General features: G+C 34.6%; 1 protein-coding gene across 4 annotated transcripts in view; it reads left to right on the forward strand.

Moving 5' to 3' along the window:
- Positions 1 to 20336, forward strand: part of LOC149785237 (uncharacterized) — a 226185-nt gene that overhangs the window by 26757 nt on the left and 179092 nt on the right. The gene's annotated exons all lie outside the window — the stretch shown is intronic.

A 20336-nucleotide genomic window follows, 5' to 3' on the forward strand; every position in this document is an offset into this window, starting at 1 on the left:
ACCTTCTGTATTAAACTTACAAAGTATTCTTTTGAAGTGAGTTGCCTCCACCATTTTTGCCAAGGCACAATGCTCTGCTCTTACATGCTATTGGTTAGTTGGCATTACATGTAGTTCATGAAATCCAATAGATGTCACTAGTGCAAAGCACTAACATACTGGATTGATCCGCCGAGGTGTAGGTAGGTTAACATATCGGAACCTTGACCAGTGAAGATGTTGGTCTTGCAGCTGAATGCAGTCTGTGACAGAATCTTTTGAATGCAAGTGGTCCTGTGGATTTTTATGAATTGCCATGAAATATGGTACACCTCTCCATCAATAACTTGAATATAGATAACTTGTGAACCTGCTTATAATGTTGGTTCAGGCATGGATCTCAGATTTTATCTTTAAAATACTGAAAGAATTGGCCCCATTTTGTTGAACATGAACAAAATCTTGTTAAAAATTAGTAAATAAACTCATACATCACTCATTTTATGATTGAAAATGGCAATTAGTGCCTGGAAAGCTGATCATATATTTTGTAATGTTTTCTATGAAGAAAATTCTCAGTATACTGTAAATAACAATATTTAGTGATATTTTGATCCATGAAAATGTCAGTAAAGGTGGCAGAACTTGGAAACAAATACTAGTTAAATAAGTTTTGTCAAGCAAAATTCATGTTTTACTTTTGTATCTTTTAATTTGGTTTCAGTATAATCATCATAAATGCTGTATGCTCACTTGGATTCAAATGTGAAAATTGTCAATCTAAATCACAGCTACATCTAAAATCATTTCTGAGAACCTAATTAAGTGTTGACTGTGTTTTGATCTCCAGTTTGTTACAGTGGTTATTGTATTTTACAATCACTTACAATTAGACCTGTTTTATATTATCATTTAATTGTCAGTTTTGTAAACTCAAATTAAAGGGATGAAATAAAAAGTTAAAAGCCGTGCAAATCCTACCCACAGTTATGATAGTCTGTCAGATCAACTCATATTAACTTATTATTTGCACACTCTTATAAATATTAGTTTGAAGGTCGCATAATTAAATTATATTTAAAGTAGCTAACATTAATCAAGTGGTACATTCTACTATATCACAAATGTGATTAATGACAGAAAGCTAGGCAGTCATAATGAGGTACACATCAGTGTGTTGAAACCTAATGGACTATTGTTTTTAATGATATTTCAAAAGTTGGTTATCTTTAATAAAGGTAAAATACACAGAAAAAGGAAAAAAATTCATCAGAAAATAAGCATTTTATTGTCATTTATTCCCAGTGTTATGATGAAATGAAGAATAAACCATTTACCAGCCTCCCCTCACCCATCATGTCATTGTCAAATTTCAGCTGGGATGGTATCCCCTTATTAAGTTTTCAGAGGTCTCTTGCTCACTCACACACTGCTTATACAGCAGTCTTTGTTTTTGACCCCTTTGTGTGTGAGTTGTCATGATGGAAGTGTACCTGTTATTGTCACCATTGGAAATTTGTGTATAATGCTATTGTGATTTTGACCATATGAAATGAATAATGTACAGTTTTTGAAAGCCTTGCCAAGCAGCATTGAAATTATTTAAAACGAGTTTTGTAAATTTGATATTACATCATTGTCCATTTGAGATTATGCTTATCACTTAGTTTTCATTTTAGTGGAAAGAGTTGAGATAGAAACATTAAATGATATCATTTTATTCTGGCTGATATGCTGCATCTTACACTGGATATGGCAGAAAAAAGTAGTGTTTGAGTTGCTTGGTTGTTTTTGTGAAAGGATGATTGATTGCCAAATGCAGAATTTGTACTAAGTCTTTACTAGAGATGTTGCTGAGAATACTGATTGTGGATTTAATGTTTTTGTAACCAGATATTTGCACTATTTGATTTAAAAGAATACTATGGTAGCATAACTGTCACTTGAGAGACTGCCATTTGTTGACATTCTTTTCCTAAGAGAGGTGAGTTTATTTACTCCTATACATTGACATTTAAGTGAGAGTAAAGTACAAGACCCATACCATGTGGTAGCAGCAGTATACTCCAGTTCTTGTTTTCGTTTTGGCATTTAGAGAATTCTGTTTTGGGTTTTTGGCCATATTCCGACATATGTAACTGTTTTGTTCCCCCAATGTCCATTGGGCTACTGATTGGAAATACAGCTGCTGTATTGTGAAAAGAAAGTTTCCAGTCACATCCAGTCAGTAATGAGAAACTGCCGAAGAATTGAATGGGCTAATTTGGACGAATCAGATTGATGTAAAGTTACATGTAGCATGTTAATGTATATAAAATATCAAGTTGCAAGTACTGTATGTAAAGTGTATCAACTATGTGATACTGTAAGTAGCTTTATCATGTTTGTAATTACAGGTGAAAATAAAGGTAAAATTATGAATTACCTTTGTATTTCACCAGTATTTGTATTTTGAATGAAAAGGTTCAGATACGTCTACAACTACTTGGTTCTTAGTGGCTTAATCTTATATATGTCTGCTTTATATCCAGATTGTGAAAATCACGTATGTAGGTAATAGCTAATGAACTCCAGTCAAGAAACACCAGAAGTCTAACTTATGTCTCTCGTCTGATACCCACTTGTGAGCTTACAAATATGGTCACATGTAGAGTTCATTACTGGTTCACATAATACTTTCTCAGAATATTAGGAAATATATTCCAACTCCATTTTTGTATGCTGATGTATGGGGTTGATATTGCACATTCAACTGCCTAGTAAAATGTCAAAATCAGATTTATGTACCAAACCTACAGACATAACCAATGCAAAACAGTTTCAGTTCATCAGGTGTGACAGGCTACCATTTTCTGTGCAACTGTGCAATTAGAACATCCTCTTTCTTTTCTGTCAAGTCAAGAAAGAATCCTCGAATGTAATTTGCGGTTAATGAGAACTATATTCTGAAATAAGTTCATTCATATGGAACAATATGGAGGTGGAAGGAGACAAAGTCACAATGTTAACAATCTCTGCCTTTGCTAGCGCATTCTGCCTGAGGCAAATCACCAAACACATCAAAATTATGTGCATTCCTACAATTACTTCTGAGGTTATTTCATGGCATCACATAAATAGTGAATTTTGATGGGCAGCTTTGGCCAACAAGGTCTTCCCCAGTAACACTTTTACAGCTCCAATAATCTGATATAATTCAAAATTTTCAAAAGCATTGTGGTCATCACGTACTCATTGGCCAGTATTTTGTTGAATGAAGTTGTCCTCTGAGGATGAACCATGTTGGGAATCAGTCATTCATGGTTTTCTAGATAGCGCATATTTGAAACAAGCAATTGTAAAACTCCCTTGATGAATGCAAGGTTAATTCGTTAACCCACATGCCATGTTTATGTGCATTATGAGGTTGTACCCTGCTCTGTATTGACAACTTCATTTACATCAAAGTGGATGCTATTAAAGAAAAGTAGACAGATGTAGCTGTACAATGATCCAAAATAATGTAGAATTTCTACTCAAATTACAAAATATAGTTTTGAGACCCAATTGTTTTAGGCCAAAAATAACTGCTTTTCGGAACCAGAGTTTGTGTCCTGATTTTATACTCCTTGGCCTGAGATCTGAAAAAAGACTGGTCTGAACTGCACATGGACAGGTGAACGTTTGCAGAAAGTTGGATAAGGTTGAGATTTTGAGGGAAAAAGTGGTAGTGGCATCAAAATCATGGGTCTAGTATGCAAAAAGAGAAAGGGGAAAAAAAAAAGAGTACAACTTTTACCCGTCTGCACATCCATGAGTAAAATAGCCAATCAAAAGCAATGTCTTCTATATACCTGGGCATGTGGCTAAATCTCTTAGAAACAGATTTATTCAGATATATTCAGAAGAAACTCCCAAAATCCATTTCCTATCCCATTTCAAGCAAAAATGAAAAGAATCTACTGCAGTTAATGAGTTAAAGCAATGACAGAATACTTGTTCCAGGGCCCGTTGTAGTAATCCAGTTTAGTTTAACAATCATTCATGTCAAGCCAGAATACCCAGCAGTGTAAACAGATGCATACCTGGAAAATTACCGGTACGTGTTGCAACAAACATTTCTGCATTAATCAGACTTTTTAAATAGACCAATATCGTCAAGTTGTTTCTGAATATTTTTGAGTGATCTTGCATCTCACTGGCTGATTTTTGTTTTAATCACAATAGTGACTATTGTTTTTAATTAGATTTTGATCAAATGTTTTAATAGGCCTTCATCATCAAGATCTTGGTTGAATATGATCATGAATTTATGCATATTAATAATGTAATCTTGTTTCTGATTGGCTGAGCTTGTTAACAGTTAAGCAGCTATATTTCTGATAGATTTTGATTAAAACTTGGTAAACACTTTTATATCAGGCCAACTTGTTCCTCTTATTCTTACTGCTCTCCATGGCTTGGAGCTGGATGTAGTGTATGAGGAAAAATTATGAACACAACTAATCCAGAGTTTTAAATGGATCTCCATGAAACTTTGTACATGTTATGATACCCTAGCAAGTTTGCTATTGCAATTTAGAGTTACTGTCAGTTTTGTACTGCAGCTGAATGTATTGAATGACAGAATCTTTTGAATGCAACTTGTCTTGCTGTTTTTTGATGGATCACTTGGAAATTTGGTATATATCATTATGTGCATATTGATAGATATTTTTGTTTATGAATCTGGCAATAACTTTATAGTTTTAATTAAGTTTCTAACACATTTTAACTAGTCAGGTTTTCTCAGCTCAAACTTCATTTCTCCTTTAGATGATCAAATGCATTTCTCCTTTAGATGATCAAATGAAGTTGTATACCTTTTAAATAATTTTGATGCATTGGCTTCTAACCTTTGAGGTAACAATTTAAAGTAGGGACATCAAAGTTGTGCAACCTGTGGAGGATACAATTTGCTATTTCATCTAGACTGTTGCAATTACTTCCTATATAAGGCATGTATGCAGAATAATTAAGTGGCCATTTATTTCACTCAGAGACCTGTAACCATCTTGGGTGATTGTATTGAAAGGATTACACGATGTAAATGCAGCATTTGAATCTGTATTTATTTTACATTGAGTGTACAATAAATACTATAAACTTACCCTGTGCCCTCTAGGTATCTCAAATATGTGCATGAAGTCATCTTATGAGATGGAGAAAAAAGATGTGTTCATTCCGGAAATGGAAAAGGTATCCCTGTTGGTCCCTATTTAGGTCAAATGTGGAGTCTTTGAGAAGAAAATCAGGGGTCACAAATACCCATATCTGTAACTTGTTTATTCAAGAACATGTATCATTATCACATGTACCTACATTGTCTAATAAAATGAAGTCTTACAGCATTATAGGCTTTGAATCAGTCTTTGGAGATACAGACTACAGCATGGTTTTCTAGTCTTCTTGACATAACAGTGTCCAATGTATAAATTTTATTTTGTAAAGGATGAAATTCTCAGTTAGGTAATTTTTAAACAATAGAAAATGCTCATTGTGATCTGAGGTCAAGTTGAAGACTATATAATCTTTTTTATCTTAAAATTATTCATTTATGCTGAAAATTCTGAGTAGAATAAGTTGTATTATTGTTGTGTCTGGTATTTCATTTGGGTTGGAATTTATTTATTTAAATTATTTATTGTAAATTATCCTTCTCTGGAAATACAAAGTACTCAGAAATAACATTCTTGGAAATAGAAACTTGGTTTATAGTGAAATTAAAATAAGGATATATTCTTGGATTGTATTATAGTGACTTAACAAAAGATTTTTGGCACATCACTACAACACAGACAATCATAGGCACATCAAAATTCCAGTGTTGGATTTGATTTGGAATAACAATGAAGTTTATTCAGAACTTTAATCATTAGGACTTGTGTTAGAAATTTGAAGATCATTTGGAATTTAATTCACAATACCTTAAGTTCTTTTTACATTTTTCACTTTGTATTCCTGGGAAATAAATTTATTGAATTTTACAAAGCTTGTTGCATTTCGCTCTTTTCTGTTACTTAGTTTAAGACTATAAAGTGGTAATATGCATGCTTTTTAAGTCACCTGGATTGGTGAGTGCTCCAAAAATTCTGTTTTATTCTCTACTGCTTTACCAGATAACCACAGTATTGTAGCTTTCTTGTTTTACTCATTTGTTGTCACTGCACATCAAAACAAATGTATTGAATATTTACCACAAGAAAGTCCTTCACTATTTTTCAGGAGGAAATTAAATGGGGGACAATGGATTTTTCATATTAATTATAGCTAAGCAATGAATGTATTTTGGTAAACAGGTAAACCAACTGCGATATATATACTGTATTTGAAAAATGTTATCTTGATGAAATTTGTGAGGATAAAGCTTATCATAACTAGAGCTATTACCAATGGGTGCACCACAAAGAGCCCTGCTCACTCAGTTTGCATAGGAAGGCATTATACATAAAAAGTTGGAAGAAGAATGGATATTCATAAGATGTAACTTCTGTGTTGAATATTTAATCCAGCTTGTTGAAGGTCTCATCATTATCAAAGGTGCATGATAAATATACTTGAAATCCAACATTCCTAAGTAGTTATGCTATGGAAATCAGAGGAAAAAAATGGCGATCAGCAGCCATAACACTTCTAAATGATAATGTGGAATGCTCAAAATCAAATGTTTTCAAGGTCTCATAAGTATAAAACTGCTTGCCTTGTTTGGTGAAAATCCAATAAATCTTTGGTGAAGAAATGATGAAGAAACTAAAGTCAGGAGAATGGGCAGTGAGGGGGCACAAGTCCTGTAAATGATGTGGTTGAGCCCTGATAATTGAAATCATTCAAAGTCACAGAAATATAAATTCCATACTAAATTTGACGAAGGAGGAGAGGCAGTCATGGGGCAGAACTCTGTAAATGAAATTGTGGAATGTTGGGAATTAAACACTTCCAGAATTTTGTCCATATAAAGCTCCAAATAGTATTATGATTGAAATCTAACAAACCATTGAAAGTTATGCTGCCATGACCAAATATAGGTGCATAACTCTTATAAATGATGTCATTGAATGCTGGAAATCAAACTTAAACGAGGTTTCTTCAGTATAGATGCAAACCAGATTTGGTTGAAATTCCTTGAAAAGTTAGCTGAATGAAAGCTTCTTTAACTCATTCAGTCCCAGAGATTTTTGTCATTTTAGCCTGAAATGGGATTAGGAAATGCATTTTGGAGGTTAATTCTAACTATATCCACATACATCTGCTTCCAAGAGTTTTTCATTTACACTGATGCCTAGTTGTGCTAGAAACATTGATTTTCATTGGCTATTTGACTCGCGTATGTGCAGAAGGGTTAAAGTCAGGTTTTTTTTGTGCTTATTGGACCCATCATTTTTTTGTTTCTTGGCGACTTCTTACTCCCAATCTCCAACTTATTCTACTTTTTTTGCAAAGGTTCACCTGTCTGCAGTTCAGACCGGTTTGCTTTAGATCACAGGCCAAAAAGTCTAAAATCCCATCCCAACAATTGGCTGATTTTTTGGGGTAAAAAAATTGGGTCTCAAAAACTACATTCTTCTTTCTGCATTTTGTAATGTGAGTAGAAAGTCCAGATCATTTCGTATCATTGTAGAGCTATGTCTATCTGCTTTTCTGTAATGAAACTCACTTTGTTTTGTTTTAAATGATCTTGACGCTACATAGCTCGGAGGTAGGGTACAGCTCTATGCCTACAGGTGGGATTGGGGCTGGATGAGTTAAGTGGGGCCCTAATAAACATACACTGAGATTAACATGAACAGTGTTCCCATCATTTGTATACACATACCACAGTAGTTAGCTTCCTTTTGTCCCTTTGGGAGCTCTCCACTTTGGATCTGCATTATCTCTCTATTTTCGCAGAAGGTCATGTAAGATCAATTTTTATGTCCATCTGTCCGTTAGTACATATTTGTTTTTACCCCTCCTAAACTATTTGGGGTATTGCCTTGAAATGTTACACACATATTCATTCTACATTCTATTAGATCCGAAATGGAGCTGCTCACACATCCAATAAGGCCACCCAAATCCAATATGCCCACCATAGCAGCCATATTAAAAATTTTGTTATTGCTATTCTTCCTGATATCAACATGGGAGTTTCACAAAGACTAATTATGATGTCTAGTTGTTGTGAAGGAAAATGTTATTAATATGACATCCAGTACAACCATCACTGCAGCAAACTTAAAACTTTTGTTTTTGCTGCTCCTTCAGAACAGAAAATCCTACTGTTGTGGGTTTTCATAACAAAACATTTTTTGAGGTCTACTTGGTCCTAAAAGAAAATGGTTCTTCCCAACTTCCATGATTGAAAATCTTGTTTTTGTTACTCCAGAAACACAGATGGTCATACCATCATGGGGATTTCAGTAAAAGACTAATTACGACAGCTAGTTGATCCTAAATGAAAATGGTGCCATTCCGATGTCCAATATGACCACCATCTTGAATTTTGTCTTACTGCTTTTATTACTTCTACTGAACAGGAAGTAATAGATTGTTACAACAACATAGGGTTTTCACCAAAAGTCTTACAATGGGGTCTGGTTTATCATAAATGAAAATGGTGTTAATATTACATCCAATTCAGCTTACTAATTTGACTAATTTTGAGTTATCTTAAAATCCTTTGGCTCAGGAATATCAGATGGTTTGAACACACTGTAGTTAAAATGAAGAAATGATCATAGCTTGATTCTTACACAGTTCTTTTTCTGACTTTGGAGAGTCAGTCCTTCAGGTGACTCTCGCTGAGATTGATTTACCCCAAGAATTAAGTGGCAACAAGGCAGGCACAGTGACCAAAAAAAGAATAATCAAAGGACAGGGATCTTTGATGCATGTGCATACATTATGTTAAGTATGGCTCTGAGTTCTGTTTTATCCATGTGACAAGGAGCTATACTATGATCAGATCTGTACTTAGCAGTTGCATTTTCATGAATTTGTCTAGGGTGTATTGTGGCATAGAGAATAGGTTTATCATTTTGAGCACTCTGCTGTAAATAAAGTTCTGACTTTCGAAAATCCAGTAGATTCATGCTGATAATGTTCTTACTACATGGCCAGCTGCCACTATAATTACATGGGCATGAGATCTTGTTAATTTGTTTGTTTCAGTTTACTCTGTTCATAATAAAAGTCACAATTCCATTTAAAGAAAATAATTTGCTGACATTTGCTCCCACACTTGCCCTGGGGGAACTCACACTGCTTTATTAAACTGAATTTTGAAGAGAAATTATGCCATTGAGTGTCGCAAGGGATCTAAAGAGGAGAAGTAACCTATACTGTTGAATTATTTAAATGTTTAAGAATTTTTTATTTGTGAAGTGTTGTGAATTACAAGTGTGAAGAAAATTGACAGTTACTTGGTTTTACCTTTTTATATAAAAATTCCCAGGGCCATGGACTCCAGGTCCCATTTTAAAAATGGTAGAACAATCTTCATTAAAAATAACCATTTGCATTTTCATAATTACTATTTACTTTTCCCTAATTAAAACTTTCATTTGATTTCTGCTCTCATTCAATAAGGCAACTAAATTATTAGGGCTTTGTAACCTATTGTTTGAAATGGCTACTAAAATCTACCAAATAGGATAATCTATAGCTACTGAAGTTTAATAGTAAAATAAAACAAGGAAATGACTTTTGGTGGGTTGTTTAAAAGAAATTACTTGGAAAATGTCCAGTGTGGAGGCCATTCATATTTGTACAGATGATGCAGATGCACCATCAAATGTGGCTACCATTACTAAAAATATAAACTCGTTGAATGACACTTTCTTAGAACAGAATTTGACCAAACATTTTATAGAAAGCATAGTAGCAGATAGGCCTTTCAGTTTTATGTCCCAGAAATGATGCTGACCAGAACTAAAAATTGAAGGAAGAAATACATTGAAATGGCTTCTCAAAAACTCAGAACATGATTGAACTATTTAAAGACAGCATCTTGGTATGGAGGCCTAGGATGCAGAACTAACATCAGATATGATTACCATTACTCAAAATAGAAATTATGCTATTTAATCAAGTATGGCCATTGTTACTAAAAATAAAATAAAAACTTAAAGTAACACAAATAACATCTCAGAGACTAAAGAATTCAGCTAATTTGACAGAAGCCCTTGTGGCATGGAGCATGTCTGATTCGTACAGATAATCAGATGTACCATCAAATATGGGTACTATTACTAAAAATAAAAAATCTAATAATGACTTTTCAGAACTGCTGAACAGAATTTTACTGAATTATATGGGAAGCATCCTGTACAAGGGCTTTTAAATTGTTTGCAAATGTTGCCCATTTACAATTAAGTATGTATGTCCAGATTGTATTGTAAGATGTGTGATTGCAGGATTCATGCTAACGTTGTTTTAAAAATAACACCAGAACTTTGACCAAAATGCATGAAAGTCCTTGTTTTGTTTGATTAAGTAAATCCCATCTATATTTAGACCACCCCCTTCCTTTTCAAACAGAGGGGACCTTTCTCTGTAAACTTTCAGTATTAGAATAAATGCTAGTTAGCCATTACTACCTGTATCCATTCCAACAACAACAGAAAAAAAACCTCAAAACAAAAAACATTACTTATCTAAATATATTGCTGAACATAATAGCATCCTGGCATTAAGGTTATACATATTTTGCAAATAATATTGATCTGCTATCAAATATGAGGTCAGTTTCTAAAAGAAGAATGGCCTTCAGAGAGTTTTTTTGGATAAGCACTAAACTGAAATCAACTAAATTTGACAGAAAACAAAAAGGCAAAGTAACTTTTTTGGTTTGTTCAAATGATACCTATCAAATATGGTTTCTGTTACTAAAAAAAGAAAGAAAAAAAGAACTTGAAATGACTTTTCAAAATCCACTGAACAGAATTAGATCAAATCTGACAGGTCTTTCAATTTTGTGCTTTAAATGCTGATATGTGATTAATTATTAAAAGTTGAAGAAAACAGAATTTGATATAATTCATGTGAAAGCATCCTTTTATGAGGACCTTTAAAGTTTGTTTAAATGATGCTAATCAGTCATTAAATTTGGCCACAGTTACTAACAGACAAACTATTACATGTCAGCAAACAATACAATAACCCAAATTTTTGGGACAGCTGCATATACCTTTGTCTTTGAAGCAGATATCAGATAGGAGAGCAGTCTCAGAATCACTTTGGAATCTCGTTTTAAATTAGCATGAATTCTGCAATCACATCCCAGACCTTGTACATCTTTTAGCCAGGCTCCACATGACGGCACTAACTGAAGTTGTTCTGACAGTTTTAAGAAAACAAATGTTTAAGTATTAAATATACAGTGTAATTCTCAGGCAAAAGACAAAGTAAAAGGTCAACACAACATATGTTCATAAAATGATTGGGAAGAAAGACATAATAAGTATGCATTCTTTAAAAATACTATTTAGCTATATTGGTGTAAGAAATTTTTTGTGCTAGTTTTGTCTGTTACTCAGAAATTTAAAATAATGTGATAGTGATAGAATGCAGATGGATGACAATGATTTAGTGATCTACTAATTAAAAATGTTGACATTGGGGACCACTGTCTATTAACAACAGCTACACAATTGATTTTTCAACACTTTGCCTCAAGAGAGGCAGTTTTGGGGAAAATAACCAAGTAATGACTGTCCTAGAGCAAAGATGTGTTTGGTTTTTTTTCTTCTCATCCTTCTTCATGCCATTGTTGCTTCTGGTATTACCAGTCCCATTTTAGAATAGATTTTTAACAGTTTCCAATTATATTGTAGAGATTAGTCAAATTTCTTGTTGACTGTCATTTATCTGGTCATACCTACATTGCACTTCGTACAATGGCCACTAAGTAAACCACCCTTGCTATCTCTAGCAATCCACTATCCAATTTTTTATATTATCACTAGGCTGGCTATCTGTGCAGACAGGTCAGTCCAACAGTATAGTTCCAAACACTTGTTTACTTTGTTGTGATGACTTATTAATTACATGCTGATATAGGACCCAAGTGAAATTCGTTATAAAACATGCTAACATATGCAGTGGTAAAATATTAAATTGCCAGTGCTCATTGGAGCACTGTTGTCAAACTCTTTCATTTCAGAGGCAAGTAGTTGTAAATTGTCAAGTTCATTCAATTTCAGATTTAAGTACATGTAGTTGCAAGATGTAATCCGGATCCAAGCTGATGCAGTGGTAGAATTCAAACCTGCACCTTTTTGTCCTGAGGATGGCACACTAATCAAAGTCACCATGGCTTGTGCCTCCATTGGTTGCCTCCGATGACATACAGGAGGGCATATGGGCCTATTCTACATCTCTGTTTTTGCAGGCGGGTTCCAGTTTCTAATTCCTGACTGTTAGTTTTTAAAATTGATTTTCTGTTCCGACACATTTCTCTAAATAGGATGATGATGATGTGACTTGAAGTTTTTATTGTGAGGTGTTGCTTTTGACTCAAAATCATTATGCAGTTTCATAGATTTTTATGTCAGATGATTTGAATAATCAGTATGCTTGTTAAAAATAATCGAAACATCCTTTAATACCTTCACTATTGTGTCATAAAAGGGAGATAATGACCTGCTAGTATTTCTTAAGTGGTATCTGTTTTGGAGAGTGAGAATGAGAAACTCATTTGAATACTGTATATGCTTGCTTATAAGAAGAGTCCATCTGCAAACTGCACAGACCTAGATCTGATTTTGCATAATGCATGGCAGATGTGGTTTTCTGCAGTTTGTTTGGAGGTATCAGTAAAGCAAGTCACTTACACTCTAATCTGCTGGCACATTATGCAATGGCAGATCAGGGTCTATGTTGCTTGCAGTTGGACTTGACCAATAAGTGTGTGTAAATGGTAGTTGCTTATAACAAGATAACAGGTATGAAAATACAGATTTATATGGATATGTTGTGATCTGTGTGTCTGTACACTTGTTCATCAGATTGTTAAGCCAGGTAAGCAAAGCTCAGTCTCCTGAGATTGAGTCTTGGTAATTTGAATAATATTTCAAGAGGATGAGCAGTGCACAAGAAAGGTTTTGGTTTCTGGATAGGGTCCTAAAGGGTAAGTTTAAATGTCACATTTACATAGCTAATGTGTAATCTTGCTTTTAATAACAATTCAATAACAATTGAAGGAAGTTGATAATATTTTGGCCTAATTTTTTGTACATGAATGAGTAAGTAAATAATAATGTTTTTCAATCCTGAATACAAACTCAGCAGAAGTTTGGGATTTGGAATGGGGTAGAGTGCAGTGCAAAGATTTATTTAAATTCACATATGCAAAAGAATGGATATGTACCAAGACATTTAACACTGTATAGCAATGAACATAAGAGCAGAAATAATGATCCTTGTTGTATCAGAATATATTTGACTTGTGGAGCAATATGGCACCTTAGGGATTTAATATTTCAGTTACTAATGAAAATCAATATTGTGATGTTTGGCTTGCTTACCACATGGTATAGAAAGTTTATTGGTTTAAGACAAGACTTACACAGCATTAGAATTCTAATCATGAAGATGATGTGTACAAGAATTAGAATATATACTGAAAGGTGATTTTACAGTTTCATTACTTTACATTTATGTTGAAATTGATCAGATATGCGTTTATGATATAATGTTTGCATGCCACTGAGAAAAAGTTGATTAATATTAGTAATACAGGAATGTTGCCATTGCCATTTTGTGCACAGAAAATACCCCGACTATGACAAGAATTCATCCTTCAAATGTGGTGAAACTAAAGATTTTAGAAAAGTACATTGCTTTTGGTCCGACCCACAGATACATAAACCTGTCTGCACTGTCCATTTTTTTTCGGTCACATTTCTGTAATGCCTGCATTCTTTTTGTTGATAAATTTCCCATTGCTTCATGGATTAACAGCAATTTTACTAGTGCTGTTTCGATTAATTGAGTTCCTTGAAGATCACTCATTCAAACGGTTTGGGTGATTAATTGAGTATGACATTTTATGATAGTTTCCTTACTGTGCATATAAATTAATTAAATTAGTTTTACTATTGAGTTAGAAGAACCCCAAAATATATTAATTTAATAATACAGTTACAGAAATGATAGTATAGACTATGCTAAATTAACAAAAATACAAAGAATAGTTTGTTTGATTCATGCTTTTTATCCATTTTTAAAACATAATTTAGCTGTGATATAAGTGACCTGCTTTAAAAAAGGCAAGCAAAAGGGAAAGTGAACTTTTGAATTTCCTTGAGTAAATGATTGAAAGTGGGGGCCTACTTTGGGTTCCAGAAAAAGGTAGATTGTATGGCAAATAAAGACACTCTAATCCTGACAAAAGTGATTTGCACATTGTGTAAAAAAGAATACACATTAAGTGGTAAGAAAATGATGCGTGAATATGATGTCGAACAAAAGCATTTTTGTTTTGATTCTACTAACTTCTCTTGGAAAGTCTTTCCATGTTATTTATTAAAAAAACAAACAATGTATAGATAAATAAATAAAGTTTTGTATCATAAAATGGGCCAAAAGGGTAAATTACACCAAGTTACAAAAACTTTGACTATATACCAGTTAGATACTAGCTAAAATTGATGGACTGCTTTGATCATTTCTGTCATGTGGCTATATACCAGTTAGTCCCTAGCTAAAATTGATGCACTACTTTGATCATTCTGTCATGCGGCAGCTATATTTAATTGATTAATAATTAATCATCGATCGGTTTTCAGAATTATTAAGTACATCATTCATCTCAGGATAGCATGATGCTACCTTCTGCAAAGAAGGAAATGCATTGCTTGTCTCAGGGTAATGTTGTGCTGACTACCATGAGGAAGGAAGTGCACTGCTTGTGTCATGGTAGTGGGTTGCACCCTCCTGAATGGGAAGAATAGCAGTGCACCTTGATGAGTGATAAGACAAACTAGGGCCTGGCATACTATGTCACCTTACCATTTTCATACCTCCTTTTTATCCCTTTATTATTCCAATGAATCCGTGCAGGATGTCGGCCCCTCTACCTCAGGGTAATTGGACCCTTGTGCCTTTTTTACCCAGCTTTACCCAGCTAACTTGTAAATTCAACTACGCAAAAGTTGCTGCTATTAAAATGTACTTTAGGGAGGTGTTAAACTAACTATAATTATGCAATACTTATCCATAGCTATTGCCGAATGAACTCCTCCCACTCCATTCTGATGTCCTGGTGTAATCATCTATGAGAAAGATTATCGTTTTGCACATGGGCATGTGAGATGTAAGAGTGGACTGTGTCCAATTGATAATTCTCACTTTGTGGGAGGTGTATTCACATTGAATAAATGAGCTTTTTTGGAACAGAAAAGTAAAAGTTGTGCAATAGTGACCAGTAAGTATTGCATCATTAAAATTTGTTTCAACCCCCCCCCCAAAAAAACCCCCAACTATATTTCAGCACTCTTTTTCAGCAGCATTTAAGCAGGTTTTGGGTAGGTTTGGTCACAGGAACCCCACTTGTCTGTCTTGTTCAGGCTGCAAGATGGTAGATGGTTGTTGGTTTAGCAGCTGACGGTCAGACAAGGTCTTGGACCTTGCAGAGCAATGATGTACTCATAGAGGAATGAATAAAGTTCCTTATCTTCGTCTGAATTTTTTGGATTTGCAATATCTCTTTGGAGACTGAGGGTTAGTTGGCCCCCTCTCAAATGGAGGTTAGAAATGGGTGAACATTTTGAGTCATGCCCTTACCATGAATAATATGGAAACGAAGGCAGTGTTCTTAAGCCTTCAGGGGTGCATCAACAACAAAAAGGTGGTTGTGTGATGGTCTCTGGACAAGATGTTGGTGGTAGTTTCCTCAGGTGATAAGGAGGCACATATGCAACTTATCTCATTATGCAGGTTTGGAGCCTCCTCTTGGCAAGGAATTACCTTCCATTTTCATCACATTCCCACCAAAAACAACATTCTGGCAGACTGTCTGTCAAGAAAAGGGTAGATGGTCCTTTTGGAATGGTCTCTTGACCAATCTGTTGCATACTCCCTACTCCAACTTCTACATTTCTCCAGTCCCTGAACAGAGTCCTGGGAAGCAGACAGCTTCATCATGAAGTGAGATCATCTTTACACTTACCCTTTCCCACCATTCAGGATGATCCAACACATACATCACATGGTAAGGATCTCCACTGCTCAGTTCATTTTGATAGCCCCTCGTTGGCCCATGCAATTGTGGTTCATTGATCTTGATCTACTGGTGGATTCTCTTAGGATCTGAGACGAAAGACCTCCTTTTGCAACACATTGGCTTTTTCATACATACCACCCCACAGATTCTCCACCTAAATGTTGCACTCATCGCAAATGATGTCTGTGCAAAGAGAAGTTCATGAACAAGGTTGCTAGGTGCATAATGCAGTCCATAAATCAAACATCTAATGTCAGTGATGTCAAATGGAAAATCTTGTGTGATAGGTGTAGTAGAAAATGGATCATTCCAAGTTGTCCCTCTATTAAAGATGCCATGGGGAATCTGTGTATTAAAATGAGCCATAGGGTACCCATTTACCATATACAAGTTTTCTGACAATGCTTGTAAAGGCAGCACTCAGTTTTCAAGTGGACAATCAGTTTGATTGAGCTGCAAATGCATGTACTTTTCAGTGCCAACTTGAGGTCTGCCTCTTCCAGTAAATAATTGACCTTAATCCATAGCTTGTTTTCCCCACATGACATCTCTTTGAGCCACAAGTGTGGTGCAGTGGCAAGTAACAGAGGGTGGTTATTTGATCTTGCCTCACAACTAGCATGTGTTTGGTTGCAACCTTGAATAGATTTCACAACTTTACAATCAAGGTGTTACTTACAAAGCTTAAACTGTCTCTAAATAAGCATGTGCATATGACGGAGGCTAAAGAAAGGGAGTCAGATGATATTTATAATGACTAAGCCATGATGATTTACTTGATGATGATGGAGGATTTCAGAATTTTATCAGAAAATGAGGTGAATTCTTGGACTTTGTACCAGATAACATTAGGTAATGACATTTATAGGATACTGTGAATTTAAAAATATATTCTCTGAACTTCAGGTTTGTACACATTAAATACAATTTCCCTTTGATCGGGTACCTAGGTACAATGTGCAGATGTTTCATAATAAATTCATTGTTAAATTAACTTGTACCTAGAATGTCAACAGTTATTGAGTAATGATTAAGTGCATATACCAAACAGAATGCAACCTATGTGTATTAAGTGTGTGATAGAAGTGAACCAGGGAACAATTTAAATTTTGTATCAGAGCATTATGGGTGACCTGAGAGAAAAATCAAATCCCACAGAATTTACTAAAGTCACAGAATATTTGGCTTAATCTCATTCTGGTGTTCAGAATGTGTCATAGCTTTGTACTATTCATTTGTAGGTTAATGGTGGTAAAAGTTTGGAACATCTCAAAAGTGATTAAAATGGCATGCTTAAGTTGTTTATCCTGACTTCCATTGATCTCTTACAGGAAATTTATTATCCAGGTAAACTAAATGATAATATAAAGAATAAAAAAATTACTTCCTGAGGACATTCCGTTGGTTTTGATTAGTGAACAGAATATACAATCGAATCTTAATGGAAGATGGACATTTGACTACAAAGAAGCATGTCTTTTAAGGACAGCAGAGAGATAAGATAAAGTTTTCCTTTTTCATAGAAAAATCTCATTGCTGCCTTTACATGTGCACATGAACATAAACCTTTTTCCCTTTTTCAGTGAAGTTAAGTTCTGGTATAAAAAAACTTGGACTTGCAATTGGTTTTTTCATCTGGCAAGTTAACAGCTGTACATTTGTCATTTTCTCTTAGACAATAGTCTTGTTGATTTTGTGACAAGATTCAGATTTCCTTTTAAGCATGGACATTAGGGTAGATAATAAAGTGTCCTTGATCCACATTGTACAAATGTTCGTTTATAAGGACAATTCTATTATGATTTTTATTTGAGATTCTTGAAAATGTCCTTTTTGACCACGTGTCCATCAAATGTAATCTGTAGGCATGTCTTACCGGATTTTCTAAAGCATTTTCTCTAAGTTTCTCAACAGTACAGTTAATTGTTTTCCAGATGCTCTTTGACAAGGCACAGTTCTATAAAGATTTTCAATGAAGATGTCCTTTATGATGGGGTGTCCATAGGTCTTGTGATTTTTTCAAGCATTTTCTCATAGTTTATCTTCTCATTCCAGTATATATTTTTCAGTGATCCTACTAATGGTTCCCTGTTCCAGTAAAATTATTTCAAAGTCATATTCAAGATATCACAATTAGCATTTGCTTTAAAATCTTGACATAATAAATACTCACTCAAGAAGTCGTATGTTCCTATCACATATATGTACATGCATGAAGAGTTGGCTCACTTTATATATGTTGGCAGCCCTTAATGAGTAGGTACATATAAATGTTATATTTTGATATGGTTGCATTGAACAAACAATTGAATGATTAATTTTTTTAAGGATGATTTAACCCCTAGAATTGGACTGCTCTGGTGGCCTAGTGGTTAGAGCGTCGACCATGGATGTGGGAGGTCTAGCTTGGCACTCATCATTAAGAAGTTAGTGTTAGGACTGGTCGGCCTGGTGTCAGGATAATGTGACTGGGTGGGACATCATGCTACTTGTCTTCGGCATGATGCCCCAGTGCTAAACATAACTATAATCTGTCACACTGCAGACATCATAGCGATATGACTGAAAAATTGTTAAATCTGCGTTAAAAATCTAACACACACACACACACACACACACACACACATTCTTCAAGGGGACTGAAAACAAAACAAGTTCAATTTTTTGCCATACTCTGTATTCCCTTCATAGCATAAGAAAACAAGTTTTGAACAAAAATCAGATTCAGATTCTGATGGCAGTGTTGCAATAACAAGTCAGTATATTGTTAATTAACAAACACTCAGCCCAAAAATTAAACTTAAAAATGTTATTGCATTAAGTACTGATTTTTTGTTTTTGAGTTTTGACCAGTTAGAAGTGTTACATGCTTGTTAAGGCATGTGCAAGTACTATCTAAGATGTCATATTGAAGAATTCCGAATTTTATTGATTTATTTCTGAAACATTTGTTTGCAATTTGCAACATTTTTTCCAGTCTGATAGACCCAGGCTTCATTTCCAATTATCCTTGAATATTAAATGCAATTAGGACAGGTTGATATCATCAGTAATTATAATAACTGAGTTGTATAAAAGCTTGTGGGAAAATCAATCATTAGTTTTCTTAAGACAAGTTTCTTTAATTCATTGTGGTCTTAAGCTCCTTGATGATTTTGTTTGGTTTCATAAACATCAGACCAGATGACTTGTTAATACTTTATGATTTGAAGTAGCTAAATAAGGAAATATAAAATACATATGTGACAACCTGGATTTATGAACAGCAGATTAAAAAAATTTAATTAGTAGACTGACTTTTAAACCAGTAGATATTTTATTGGTATAAATTTTACATTCTTCAGTGACCGCTCTGGTGGCCTAGTGGTAGAGCATACGCCTTGGATGTGGGAGGTCGCGTTTCGAACCCTGGCTGAGTCATACCAAAGACTTTTAAAAATGGTACTAACAGCTGCCTCACTTGGCGCTTAGCATTTAGAGGTTAGTGTTAGGACTGGTTGGCCTGGTGTCAGGATAATGTGACTAGGTGGGACATCATGCTACATGTCTTTGGCATGATGCCCCAGTGCTAAACATAACTATAATCTGTCACACTGCTGACATCATAGTGATATGTATAGCTACCAACCCTCACAAATTTGGCATGAATTTCATGACTTTTTCAGCGATTCACGGATTCACGCCACAAGCCAAAAGTTCACGAATTCTGCAATTCTCAATTATTTAAAATCTTTAATAAAATAACAGATTTCCTGTTAAGCGCTATCATGATATTGGCAGTTGCCTAAACGATCCAGTACTGCTGGTCGCAGTATTAGTAGAACTACAGCTGATCAGTACAATTAGCCTGGTAGCAAGCATTTTAGCCTATTTTAATCTATATGTATAAGAGTAGTTTTACAAATGCTTTTGAGAGAAACTAGGGCATAACCAGAATTTTGCTCCGCACATGCATCACCAACACTGATTTGAGTTACCGTTCAGCATCACATGTAAAATCTTTAAAATGTCTTCACCACCAAGGAAAAGGAAATGTATTGCTCAAAAAGTGAAGTTTAATTTGGAATATATCAAAAATTGGCCATACTTTCTGCCATTAAACATTGAAATACATAATGCTTTTTGCACACAGTGT

The sequence above is a fragment of the Sinohyriopsis cumingii genome, chromosome 13 (genome assembly GCF_028554795.1).
Source record: "Sinohyriopsis cumingii isolate HCF-2022 chromosome 13, ASM2855479v2, whole genome shotgun sequence".
NCBI classification, from domain to species: domain Eukaryota; kingdom Metazoa; phylum Mollusca; class Bivalvia; order Unionida; family Unionidae; genus Sinohyriopsis; species Sinohyriopsis cumingii.